At 41.2% G+C, this 14545-nt stretch overlaps 1 protein-coding gene across 5 annotated transcripts in view; it reads right to left on the bottom strand.

Moving 5' to 3' along the window:
* Positions 1-14545, bottom strand: part of garre1 (granule associated Rac and RHOG effector 1) — a 209059-nt gene that overhangs the window by 67160 nt on the left and 127354 nt on the right. The gene's annotated exons all lie outside the window — the stretch shown is intronic.

Genomic DNA, 14545 nt, shown 5'->3' with positions numbered 1-14545 from the left:
AACCTGCTGAACCAGTTCCCAGCTTTACTCAACATACTAGTATTGCACAAAACCCTTAGAAAGAAAACACACAAAGAGGAGAGAGGTTAAACTGTTGCTAAGTAGATAATGAACACTTTACACAATCCACTGAGAATCAAATTAAGGCAAGATTCTATACATGGTGCTACAAATGTTCACTTCCCTATCACATACAGGAATGGTAAATTTTGTGTAGGTGGCACTCATCACCTTTCCAATATAATTTAAAACCTGTTCTTTTTATGGCAGGGGTGGTTAAGGGATATTTAATAGAAATCTTCAAATACATGAAAGACATTAAAGTAGTAAATAGAGTTCAAATGCTTCCCACTGGCAGGAGGCTCAGGAACCAGTCAACATAGGTGAAAAGGTGAAAAAGGTTTTAACATCTGAAATGCATTTTCTAAAATTACAGATTCAATTGTAATACTTAAAGGGGAATTGGATGAAAATTTGAAGGGAATATAAAGTGCATGGGTCATGAGCAAAGATCAGGGGAGTAGAATTATTTGGATAGCTCTTTCAAAGAACTGACTGAGATGCAATGATCGTAAGACTGTTAAGTTCACAAGACATAAAAGCAGAAATAAGCCATTCAGCAAGATTATGGCTGATCCAATTATCCTCAACTCCATTTTTTTGCCTTTTCCCTATAATCCTTGATTCCCTTCCTGATTAAAATCTATGTCTCAGATCTTCATATAGTTAACAACCCAGTCTCAACAGCCCTCTCCACAGACTGACTACTCTCAGAGAAAAAAGAAATTCCTCTCATCTGTCTTAAGTGTATAAGCTCCTTATTCTAACATCATGCCCTCGGTCCCACAAGGGGAAACAGCCTCTCCATATCTACCCTGGCCACTCCTCAGTCTTGTGTATTTCAATCAAATCTCTTCTCCTTCTTCTCATCTCTAATAAGTACAAAGTCCAACCTACGAGACCTCACCTCATAAGAAAATCCCTCTGTATCCAGATCAATATAGTGAACCTTCTTTGCACTGTCTCTAACTGCAGTATCTTAGAAAAGGTGATCAAAAGGTGTGGTCTGACTAGTACCTTGCATAGCTTCACTATTTTGTACTCTATTCCCATCCTGTAAACAATATTGTATGAAACATAAAAAGACGACTCTGGGCCCGTTCCATATTACTGACATTACGTGACAGCCTTTCAAAATACAAACATTCAATCCTGTAATACTCCATAATCAAGACTCAAAGAGGAGTTAAACCCAAGTGACAGGTCAAGGCAAATATGTAGGTGAGACTTTTTTTATACAGAGCTTGGCTGGAAGTGATGGCGAGAACTAAAACTGCAGTTACGCACAGAGCTCATAAGAAAATAGTGGTAAAAAACTTGCATTTGTATTGCATTTTTCACAAACTCAGGATATTCCTCAAAGCATTTTACAGATAATGAACTATTTTCCTAGTATAGTCACTTGCAAAGTAAGAAACAAGTCAGCCATTTTGCAAACAAGCTCTCACAAATGTCAATGTGGTAATGAATGTATCATCTGTACTTAGAGAACATAGAATGTTACAGTGCAGTACAGGCCCTTCAGCCCTCAATGTTCGCACCGACCTGCGAAATTAATCTGATGCCCACCTAAACTACATTGTTCCATTATTATCCATATGTATGTCCAATGCCAATTTAAGTGCCCTTAACATTGGTGAGTTTACTACTGTTGCAGGCAGGCCATTCCACGCCCCTCCTGAGTAAAGAAACTACCCCTATTATCTGTTCTAAATCTATCACCCCTTATTTAAAGCTATGTTGCCCCGTGTTAGCCTTCACCATCCGAGGAAAAAGGCTCTCACTGTCCACCCTATCTAACCTTCTGATTATCTTATACGGATTGATTAACTCACCTCACAGCCTCTCTCCAACGAAAACAGTCTCAGATCCCTCAGCCTTTCCTTGTAAGGCCTTCCCTCCATACCAGGCTACATCCTAGTAAATCTCCTCTGAACTCTTTCCAAAGCTTCCACATCCTTCCCATAATGCGGTGACCAGAACTGCACGCAATACTCTAGATGCAGCCTTACCAGTGTATTGTGCAACTGAAGCATGACTTAGTGGCTCAGAAACTCAATCCCCCTACCAATAAACGCCAACACACCATATGCTTTCTTTACGACCTTATCAACCTCAGTGGCAACTTTCAGGGATTTGTGCACCTGGACTCAGAGATCTCTCTATTCATCTATACTGTCAAGAATTTTACCATTAGCCTAGTACTCTACATTCCTGTTACTTCTTCCAAAGTGAAGTACCTCACACTTTTCCACATTAAACTCCATTTGCCACTTCTGAGCCCAGCTCTGCATCTTACCTATGACCCTCTATAACCCACAACATCCTTCGGCACTATTCACATCTCTGCCTACCGCAGTATCATCTCCAAATTTACTAACCCATCATTCTACGCCCACCTCCAGATCATTTATAAAAATGACAAACAGCAGTTTGCGGCACACCAATGGTAACTGAGCTCTAGGATGAACATTTCCCATCAACCCACCCTCTGTCTTCTTTCAGCTAGCCAATTTCTGATCCAAACGGCTAAATCACCATTAATCCTGAAAATCCGTATTTTGTTCAATAGCTTACCGTGTGGAACCTTATCAAACACCTTACTGAAATCCACACACACCATATCAACTGCCCTACCTTCATCCACCTGTTTTGTCACCTTCTCGAAGAACTCAATAAGGTTAGTGAGGCATGACCTACCCTTCACAAAACCGCGTTGACTATCCCTAATCAAATTATTCCTTTCCAGATGATTATAAATCCTATCTCTTATACCTTTTCCAATACCTTACCCACAACCGAAGTAAAGCTCACTGGCCTATAATTACCAGAATTGTGCCAACTCCCTTTCTTAAACAAGGGAACAACATTTGCTCTCCTCCAGTCTTCTGATACTACTCCTGTCGACAATGATGACAAAGATCGAAGCCAAAGGCTCTGCAATCTCCTCCCTGACTTCCCAGAGAATCCGAGGATAAATCCCATCCTGCCCAGGGGTCTTATCTGTTTTCAGATCTTCCAAAATTGCTAAAACCTCCTCTTTGTCAACCTCAATCCCATCTAATCTTGTAGCCTGTATCTCTCTATTCTCACTAACATTGCCCTTTTCCAATGTGAATACTGATGAAACATATTCATTAAGCTTTTCCGCTATGTCCTCAGACTCCACACACAACTTCCCACGACTATCTTTGATTGGCCCTGATCTTACTCTAGTCATTCTTTTATGCCTGATATACCTATAGAAGGCCTTAGGGTTTTCCTTCATCCTATCTGCCAACAACTTCTCATTCCCCTCCTGACTCTTTAGATCTTTTCTGGCTAACATATAACTCTCAAGCCCCCTAACTGAGCCTTCATGCCTCATCCTTATAGAAGCCTACCTCTTGACAACTTCTTTAGTAAACTCTCTTGACAACTACCTCCTTGACATTGATTGAGGGATGAATATTGGCTAGGATGCCAGGGAGAACTATCCATCCCATCGGTGAAAAACGTCTTTGCACTTCACAATACAGCACTGCAATGGATGCCTGGAGTATGGGCACAAAGCTCTGGACCAGGTATTGAACTCTCAAACTTCTGATTCAAAGGCAAAAGCAGTACTCATGGAGGCAGGCTGAATACAGGTCATTTGAAAAAAAATTGATCATGCTGCTTAAAGCCTCTTTGCATTCGAGTGTCTTCATTGTGTCATATTTCTCACTTTAGAGTTCAATCTTGAAGTTGACACATTAGGAATGAGTGCAACTGGCTTCACGGCATTATAGTACAGGCTTTCACAGAGTATCCATAAATTCATTGCTATCATGGCAGTCTGTAGTACCTGATAACACTTTAACTTACATTTTCAGATTTCAGTACAATTCAAGGGAATCTAAATTCTCTTTCTAGTCATCACCATAAACTTCAAACTTTAACAGCTTCCTTTTGATTTGATTTATTGTTGTCACATGTACTGAGATACAATGAAAAGTATTGTTTTGGATGCTATGCAGCCAAATTATATCTTACCTAAGTACATCAGGGTAATAGAACAGAATCGAAAAGTGCGGCACTGAAAAAAGCACAGGAGGTCTGGCAGCTTCCAAATAGCAGGACAGTCGACGTTTTGGGCATAAGCACTTCATCAGTCACAAAGGGCTCATTGCCTGAAACGTCGACTCTCCTGTTTCTTGTATGTTGCCTGATCTGCTGTGCTTGTCCAGAGCAACACTATTTGACTGTGATCTCCAACATCTTTAGTTCTCATTTTCTCCTAATAGGACAGAATACAGAATATAGTGCTATAGCCCCAAAGGTGCAGAGAAAGATCAACTTTAGTATAAGAGAGGTTCATTCACAAGTCTGATAACATGGGGAAGAAGCTGCTCTTGAATCTGTTGGTACGTGTTTTCAAACTGTTTATCTTCTGCTCAACTGAAGACAGTGGAAGAGAGTATAACTGGGGTGGGAGAGGTCTTTGATGACGTTGGCTGCTTTCCCGAGGCAACAGGAAGTATAGACTGAGGTAATGGATGGAAGGCTGGTTCGTGTAATGGACTGGACTGTGCTCACAACACACTGCAATTCTGTGATCAAAACAATAGTTTTCTTAACATTAATTTCAAAAAGAGATGATTTTACCAAAATTATGCTCCTCCTTTCCCAAAATGAGTAAAGTAAATGAGTGACAAATTTACCACTCCTCTTGTGTCTACCAGCTTAAGTCAGTTTTACAGATTGAAGAGTGTTACCTGAATAGAAAAGATTTCTTGACGGTGCCCTGGCCAAAAAAATCTCTCTCAATGAGCATAACAAATTAACGATGAAGGGCTTTTGCCCGAAACGTCGATTTCGCTGCTCGTTGGATGCTGCCTGAACTGCTGTGCTCTTACAGCACCACTAATCCAGTATTTGGTTTTCAGCATCTGCAGTCATTGTTTTTACCTCCATAACAAATTAACATCTCATTCATCAAAATCACAGCAAGTTGCATTTATGTACTACCTTTCACAAAAACTGAATGTCTCTGAAGTGTTCCAAAGGAGCAATTATCAAACAAAATTAAATAAAAGCATAATGGAGTATTTCATTTAAACAAGTGACCAAAATCTGATCAAAGAGATAGGTCTTAAGGAGAATAAAAGGAAAAAAAGATTAAAAAGGTAGAGAGACATACAAACAAATGAAAAGTGAAAGGCAGAGACAGAGCAAGAGAGACACAGTGAGTGAAAACGAGTAAGCAAGCATGAAAGAGTGAGAGCAAGTGTGAGACAGCGAGAGCGAGAAAGCGAGCGAGCAAGAGTGAGAGCGAGCAAGCGAAAGATGATAGTGTTTAGCTAGAGAATTTCCGAGCTGCTGTGTCAGTGAACAGAGGATTTCTTGCGATAAAAAACCCAACTTCTTAGTTTGTGGTTTCACAGCAGGAAATCCTCAATCTTTACTGACAAAACAATAACTGCCCTTCAAAAGCAATTAGTAGACAAGCAGGAAGCTGGAAGAACACAACAAGCCAGGCAGCATCAGGAGATGGAGATGTCGACGTTTTGGGTGTAACCCTTCTTCAGTACTGGGAGTGGGGGTAAGGGGAGCTGCAGATAAAGAACTCCCCCCTCCTCTATAAAACAATTTGCTCTAAATACATAGGCACTACAGTGAGAAAATAATAAAGCAGTACATACACCAAGGTTTCTTTCTTTAAGCTGACTGCTTTTCTAATGTTGATCACATTGACCAGGAATGTTGCTTTGCAGAGAAGGGGACAGATTTCAAAAGCTGCAAATCCTTCAATTGAAGAAACAAGTTCTCTGTTGGCATCACCTTCCAGTGATACTAACTATTACATAAACTCAGAATTAAGGGAGTACAGAACAACAGGAACAGTGCTCCAACAAAAGTAATGACTAAGGAGTGGCTTGATTGAGATTTTCAAAATTCTTAAAAGAGTAGATATAGAGAAGCTACATTTACATGTGAGCAACACAAAAACCAGAATCATAAATATAATATAATTACTAATAAATTCAATCCAGAATTCAGGAATGTTAGAAAGTAGAATTTGCTAATACAAGAGGTGGCTGACAAATAACATTAATAAGCTAAGGGGAAGCTCAATGAACATGATGGAGTAAAGAGCCTAAAGCTATGCTATTAAGAAGAGATGACATATGGGAGGAGAAGGCTCATGTGGAGTTCAAAAAACTAGCATGGACCAAGTCGGGTGAGTTGGCCGTGCTGAATTGCCCGTAGTGTTAGGTTAGGGGTATGGGTGGGATGTGCTTCGGCAGGTCGGTGTGGACTTGTTGGGCCGAAGGGCCTGTTTCCACACTAAGTAATCTAATCTAAAAAAAATTGGACTATATGCCCATTTCTGTATTTTAAACTTCATGTAAAATATGCTAGTGGACTACTTCAAAGCCAAGCTCAAAAACTAGTTACTAACTAACCCATAACTTAAGTTTCTGCAGAAATAAAGATCACTTGGTCGGAGTATTTTCCAGAAACTGTCACTCGGTGACTTGTAATCCTCAGCCCACTCAGTCTGCTCTTGCAGAGGATTGTTTGCAAACTCCCCACATTATAAAAAGCTGCTCCCTAAGAGAGGTATCTGAGCACAAAGAAAGGAGGAAAGTGTCTGAAGAGAAATGCCACTGGTGAGTATTTCACTTCTGACCATGAGGCTTCCTCACTCGCACAGATTCCACCTTGTCAACAGCACCTTTGATGGGAGGATTATTGAGAAAGCCTGCTCAGAGAAACAGAACAGACCCAACAGTTTGTCACTACTTTAGTGAAATGTCTGACCTCTCAAAGATTATTGGTACAAAAACACAACAGGAAACCAGTTTTGTGAAAGTCAGAAGTATTTTCAATCATCCAAATTTTATCCACTCAAACTCCTGGTAGCAATGGGATTCTGGATTAGTGGTGCTGGAAGAGCACAGCAGTTCAGGCAGCATCCAAGTAGCAATGGTACCTCCTGGTAGCAATGGTCAATTTGGAATGTAGCACACATCTGGACAACACTTAAAACACAAGACCAAGATAATGAGACCAAATATGGTTTCATACAAGTCTGAGGTTCCATAATGAAGCAAAGAACAGAATATTATTCAACCCAATAAGTATGTTTCTCTGTAGGCTGCATCCAACTTAGAACCTTGTTTCGAAGAACAATTCAATCGTAACGTTTTCAGTTCTGAGTCAGATGGTTCAAATTCTACTTCAGAGTCATAAATATGAAATCCATCTGACATTCCAGAGCAGTATAAGAGGATGCTACACTGTCAGAAGTGCCAGCTTTCAATTAAGACTTGACAATGTTACGACACAGGGTAAACCCCTCTGCTAATTTAAACCAGCCACACAGAAAAAGTTCACCTCATGCCATAATCTGTTAAAATTGCAGAGGTAAAGGGATGGCTGAAAATGGGAGGCCTTCAGAAATGAGGTAGCAAGAATCCAGAGAAAGTACATACCTGTCAGGGTGAAAAAGAAGGCTGGTAGGTATAGGGAATGCTGGATGACTAAAGAAATTGAGGGTTTGGTTAAGGAAAAGAAGGAAGAATAAGTCAGGTATAGACAGGATAGAACGAGTGAATCCTTAGAAGAGTATAAAGGAAGTAGGAGTATACTTAAGAGGGAAATCAGGAGGGCAAAACAGGGACATGAGATAGCTTTGGCAAACAGAATTAAGGAGAATTCAAAGGGTTTTTACAAATATATTAAGGACAGAAGGGTAACTAGGCAGAGAATAGGGCCCCTCAAAGATCAGCAAGGCAGCCTGTGTGTGAAGCCACAGAAAATGGGGAGATACTAAATGAATATTTTGCATCAGTATTTACTGTGGAAAAGGATATGGAAGATATAGACTGCAGGGAAATAGATGGTGACATCTTGCAAAATGTCCAGATTACAGAGGAGGAAGTGCTGAATGTCTTGAAATGGTTAAAGGTAGATAAATCCCCAGGACCTAATCAGGTGTACCCAAGACCTCTGTGGGAAGCTAGAGATGCGATTGCTGGGCCTCTTGCTGAGATATTTGTATCATCAATAGTCACAGGTGAGGTGCCGGAAGACTGGAGGTTGGCAAACGTGGTGCCACTGTTTAAGAAGGGTGGTAAGGACAAGCCAGGGAACTATAGACCAGTGTGCCTGACCTCGGTGGTGGGCAGGTTGTTGGAGGGAATCCTGAGGGACAGGATGTACATGTATTTGGAAAAGCAAGAACTGATTTGGGATAGTTAACATGGCTTTTTGCGTGGGAAATCATGTCTCACAAACTTGATTGAGTTTTTTTGAAGAACTAACAAAGAAGATTGATGAGGGCAGAGCAATAGATGTGATCTATATGGACTTCAGTAAGGCATTCGACAAGGTTCCCCATGGGAGACTGGTGAACAAGGTTAGATCTCATGGAATAAAGGGAGAATTAGCCATTTGGATACAGAACTGGCTCAAAGGTAGAAGACAGAGGGTGGTGGTGGAGGGTTGTTTTTCAGACTGGAGGCCTGTGACCAGTGGAGTGTCACAAGGATCGGCGCTGGGTCCACTACTTTTTGTCACTTACATAAAGGATTGAGATGCGAGCATAAGAGGTACACAGTTAGTAAGTTTGCAGATGACACCAAAATTGGAGGTGTAGCGGACAGCGAAGAAGGTTACCTCAGATTACAACAGGATCTGGACCACGTGGGCCAATGGGCTGAGAAGTGGCAGATGGAGTTTAATTCAGATAAATGAGAGGTGCTGCATTTTGGGAAAGCAAATCTTAGCAGGACTTATACACTTAATGGTAAGGTCCTAGGGAGTGTTGCTGAACAAAGAGACCTTTGGAGTGCAGGTTCATAGCTCCTTGAAAGTGGAGTCGCAGTTCGATAGGATAGTGAAGTAGGCATTTGGTATGCTTTCCTTTATTGGTCAGAGTATTGAGTACAGGAGTTGGGAGGTTATGTTGCAGCTGTACAAGACATTGGTTAGGCCACTCTTGGAATATTGTGTGCAATTCTGGTCTCCTTCCTATCGGAAAGATGTTGTGAAACTTGAAAGGGTTCAGATAAGATTTACAAGAATGTTGCCAGGGTTGGAGGATTTGAGCTACGGGGAGAGGCTGTACAGGCTGGGGCTGTTTTCCCTGGAGCATCGGAGGCTGAGGGGTGACCTTATAGAGGTTTACAAAATTATGAGGGGCATGGATAGGATAAATAGACAACGTCTTTTCCCTGGTTTCGGGGAATCCAGAACTAGAGGGTATAGGTTTAGGGTAGAGGGGAAAGATATAAAAGAGACCTAAGGGGCAACTTTTTCACACAGAGGGTGTTACGTGTATGGAATGAGCTGCCAGAGGATGTGGTGGAGGCTGGTACAATTGCAACATTTAAGAGGCATTTGGATGGGTATATGAATAGGAAGGGTTTGGAGGGATATGGGCCAGGTGCTGGCAGGTGGGACTAGATTGGGTTGGGATATCTGGTCGGCATGGACAGGTTGGACCGAAGGGTCTGTTTCCATGCTTACATCTCTATGACTCTATAACTATCCCAGAGGTCACTACTTAAAGTAAAAATGAACAACTTTATTTTTTAAGTCCAATAGAAAATATTAAAACCAACAACTATTTACAACTCCTTACTCTTAAACCAATCTTTTACCTCCCACTTTACAATACTAGTCCAATAAAAAAACCCCAATTAAGGTTTTCAAAAAAAACCTCACATTCCAAAAACCAGTCAGGTTGTCGATTCTCCTTTGTAAATTCTCTCTAGACAGGTAACTTTCAGAGAGCTGCTCTGCTAGCAGTTTCTACTTGTTAGTGGCTTGGCAGTTCGCCCCCTCACTGTTCAAAATATCTGGTTTTATACGCCCAAACATCGGATTGTTTCATTGGTTTTATTATTATCAAACTATATATTCAAATTTGATTGGATTTTGGTATCTTGGGGCATAATTTAAACTGATTGGCCACATTTGAATTAGTTTTTGCTTCATGGCAACACATCTGTTACTATTTGTTTCAACAAGTGTAACACTTTTATCTTGTTCAGGACTCTGTGCTTTGTCAGTCCTTGCTAGCTTTCCAACTGTCTTAAAGGTATGGTACACCTCTATGCCTTCATAACAACCAGGTTCCAAGTTCCACTGAGTTGGACATAAAAGATCACAGGTTTTCAAAGAACCACCACTGACATGATTGTTTTCATTATAAACTAAAAAGGTTTCCAATTCCTCATTTCCATTCAGGAAGTAGGAGTTATTCTGGAGATAACACATCGACGATCAAGCGTTTTCTTCATTGTAAATATAACGAAATGTTTGCCCATTCATATTTCAATCTAGTCAAGCTGGTCTCCTTCCACTCCATTGATTCTGTCAAAATACTCTCCATCCCTTTCTCCAACATCTTTCTGTCTAGCTTCCCCTTAAATGCAATTGTGGGGTCAAAATACTGGAACTCCTTTCCAATTAGCACTTTGGGCATCACTACATCCCAAGGACTTCCACACTTTCCCATTACTTCCCCCAGGAATAATTAGGGATAGATAATAAATTCAAAGTCAGCCAGCAATGCTCACATCCCATAAACAAATCTGCTAAAGTTCATTTCAACTACACTATGTTAGATCCCTGAGCTCCTCATTTTTACTACACCTTGGATAAAGACATTTCTCCTGAATTCTTTATCATATTTATCAGTGATCATTTTATATTTGGACATTTTCTAATCAATCTTTTCAGGGTTGTTATTATGCATCTTTGGAGCCTCCTTGCCAGAGGTAGGGACACTACCACTGCACCATAGGGCCATACTATTTCATATTTATTGATCTATCCATAGTTGGAAACAAATCGACATCACCCAATTAAGTCTGTCATACCACTCAGTCTCCTTTCTTCTGAAGAAGAGTCTGAACCTAGTTTATGTTTTATATACTGATTGTGCACTCTCTACTCTTGTACCATTATTTAGGCACAGGGCACACAGCCTTAACTACCCTATTGCTTTCTCTGTAATTATATTGTGCTGCATTGGCCAAAAAAGTTGGATAAAAATGGCCCAAGCTATGATGCGCATCATCATGACTATTAGTTTAGCTTAATTGACATTATGAGCACCTAAAAGATTAGATGTTTGTGCATTCATACCATTCCTTCAGAGGTTCAACAAGTAATCTGCTGAAAAATTACAAGGATATTGCCAGGATTGGAGAGTTTGACCTGTAGGGAGAGGCTGAATAGGCTGGGAATATTATTCCTGCAGCCTTGGAGGCTGAGGGGTGATCTTATAGAAGCTTGTAAAATCATGAGGGGCATGGAAATAGGTAAGGTCGTTCTCCCTGGGCCTTTGACTCCCTGGGGAGTCAAAGCTGGAGGGTTTAGGTTTATACTAAGAAGGGAAAGATTTCAAATGGACCTAAGGTGCAACTTTTTCACACAGAGGGTGGTGCATGTATGGAATGAGCTGCCAGAGGAAGTGGCAGACACTGGTACAATTACAACATTTAAAAGGCATCTGGATGGTTATATGAGTAGGAATATGGGCCAAATGCTGTAAAATGGTACTAGATTTATTTAGGGTATGTGGTCAGCAAGGACATATTGGGCTGAAAGGTCTGTATCTGTGTTATACATCTCTATGACTCCATGAACGCCCCATGATAGCACTTGTTGTGGCATTCTTGGGAATGAAATGCTAAACCATAGGGCTAAAAGGTCTTTTCTGGTGTGGAAAATGGGTGTAATCAACTCCATTGATTTACCCCAAGAGTAGTCATTCTCTTTCAGTATTCTAGCCAATGTTCCTCCACCAAAAATATGAGAACTGGCTTCATGTGCATCCCATAGCTACTGATGGGACTCTGTGATACTCAAAATGGCAGCTCTATTCTGCTTCATTTCAGAATTAATTAGGTGTATATGAATCATCATCAGCTGCCTGTAAAGTCTGATAAGACACTATCTCAAATGCAAGTCTGGTTGGTTGGACATATGGGCACAATAATGACAGCTAGTCAAGTCAGACCTCTGCAGTCACTGCCAATGAGTTAGACCAATTTGTCAGCACAAATACAGAACAGCAAGATTATCTCATTGTACAGCAAGTCATTGAGTCAACATTTGCACAAAGTCATGAGTGCAAAGACAACACTGAGGTGCTTTGAGGCAACATGAAAGGTGCTGTTAAATAAGTGAGGCCATTACTATAACAAAATGTATTTAATGATAATCCTGCCAGTTTATTTGGCTCTAAATCCAGCTGTAAAGATCACACCGTCAGTCATTGTCGCTTGGCACGATTAAAGGTATAGAATTTGCTGAATTTCTGAAGCTACATGAACATTAAAACCAAATGAGATACATACAGGAATACAATCTTACACTCAAAGTTTGTGAGAAGATTTGTAGCTTGGGTGCTCGTTGTTGTGGTTCTGTTCCCAGAGCTGGGAATTTGTGTTGCAGACATTTCGTCCCCTGTCTAGGTGACATCCTCAGTGCTTGGGAGCCTCCTGTGAAGCGCTTCTGTGACCTTTCCTCCGGCATTTATAGTGGTTTGAATCTGTCGCTTTCAGTTGTCAGTTCCAGCTGTCCGTTGCATTGGCTGGTATATTGGGTCCAGATCGATGTGCTTATTGATTGAATCTGTGGATGAATGCCATGCCCCTAGGAATTCCCTGGCTGTTCTCTGTTTGGCTTGTCTTATAATAGTAGTGTTGTCCCAGTTGAATTCATGCTGCTTGTCATCTGCGTGTGTGGCCTATTCACAGGCCTCCAGTCCGACAAGCATCATTCCACTATTACCCTCTGCTTCCTATCATCAAGCCAATTTTGTATCCAATTTGCCAACTCCTCTGGGATTCCATGTGATCTAACCTTCCAGAGCAGCCCACCATGTGGAACCTTATCAAAGGCCTTACTGAAATCCATGTCTATTGTCCTTCCTGGTTACTTCATCAAAGAAATTAAACAAATTTGTGAGGCATTATCTCTCACTCATGATTCCCCTAGTCTTCTCAGCCAAGGATATCTCGTGCCCCCTTTTCGCCCTCCTGATTTCCTTCTTCAGTAAACTCCTGTATTCCCTGTATACCTCCAGGGATTGCCTTGATCCCAGCTGCCTGTACCTGAGCCATGCCTCTTCCTTTTTTCTGGTCAAAGCTTCAATATCTCTTGTCATCCAGGGTTCTCTATTCCTACCAACCTTGCCCTTCACCTTCACAGGAACATATAGAACTTGAACTCTAGCTATCTCACTTTTAAAGGCCTCCCACTCGCTCCAGGTCCCTTTGCCTGCAAACAAATTATTCCAAACAATCCCTGCAAGCTCCTGTCTAATTCCATCAAAATTCACCTTGCCCCAATTTCGAACTTGAACCTGTGAACCAGTTCTGCCCTTCTCCATGACTATTTTAAAATAATAGAACTATGGTCACTGGTCCCAAAGTGCGCCCCACTGTCATCTGTCCTGCCTGATTTCCCAAGAGTTTTGCCCCTTCCTAAATCCGCTCCTTCTCTATACTGCTGGAGGAAAATTTCCTGAATGCACTTAAATTCCTGCCTGGTGATTGTTGCGCGGTGTCCATTCATTCGTTGTCATAGCATCTGCATGGTCTCGCTAAAACACCTTGCATTGGGGCATCTTTGCCTGCATACATAGATTGTATGCAGGTTTGGTCTCCTTCTCAGAGGAAGGATGTTCTAGCTTTAGAAGAAGTGAAAAAAAAGGTTTACCAGACTGATTCCTGGGATGGCTCGTCAGTTTTTAATTCATTCATGGATGTGGTTGTCACTGGCTAAGCCAGCATTTATGACCCACAGGTTAATTATGAGTCAGCCACTTGGCAGTGGCTCTTGGAATTTGCTTTTTTTTCATTTTGCTCAGGTCCAAACACAACAGGAGCATTACAAAAATATTGTTCTGATCAGCCACTTTGTATTATACCGCACATCTCCAGGCAGGGGTGGGGCATGAACAGGACCTCCTTTCCCAGAGAAAGAACACTACCACTGTGCCACAAAACCCAACCATTAGACCACATATCTAATAGCACTGCCAACATAAAACACCTGAGACCTAGACTGCAAGCGAGTATAATCCTGTAAAATGCCATCTAATTAAAGAATTGCTAGATTTTGGCAGCAAAGGGCTGATAACAATGTGCTGACTTATCCTCCATTGTTCTCCTGTCCCTCCCTCCCCCAGTCCCAAAGAATATTGCAGTTATCTTAAATGAGCAAAGGTTTCATTCCCACAGAATCCAGTCACTTTTGGTTCACAAAGTCACATCATTGATAAATGTCCTTTGAAAATGATTTATTTTTCACAAACAACATCAGCAACATGAAGGGTTTCTTTCACTTTGGTTTTTCCATCCAGACAACCTTGAGAGTCTGGGATAAAGAGTCAGGCCTCCTCCGTTCAGATGATAAAAACTATGTTTACAGGGTTGGTGCATGGAGAGACTGAGCAAAAAGCAGGCTATCACTGAGATAGGAGGTCTGGGTGCAA

Source organism: Chiloscyllium punctatum, chromosome 26 (genome assembly GCF_047496795.1).
Source record: "Chiloscyllium punctatum isolate Juve2018m chromosome 26, sChiPun1.3, whole genome shotgun sequence".
Taxonomy (NCBI): Eukaryota; Metazoa; Chordata; class Chondrichthyes; order Orectolobiformes; family Hemiscylliidae; genus Chiloscyllium; species Chiloscyllium punctatum.
Note: the sequence above shows the minus strand (reverse complement) of the source record. Positions and strands in the feature narration are given on the sequence as shown.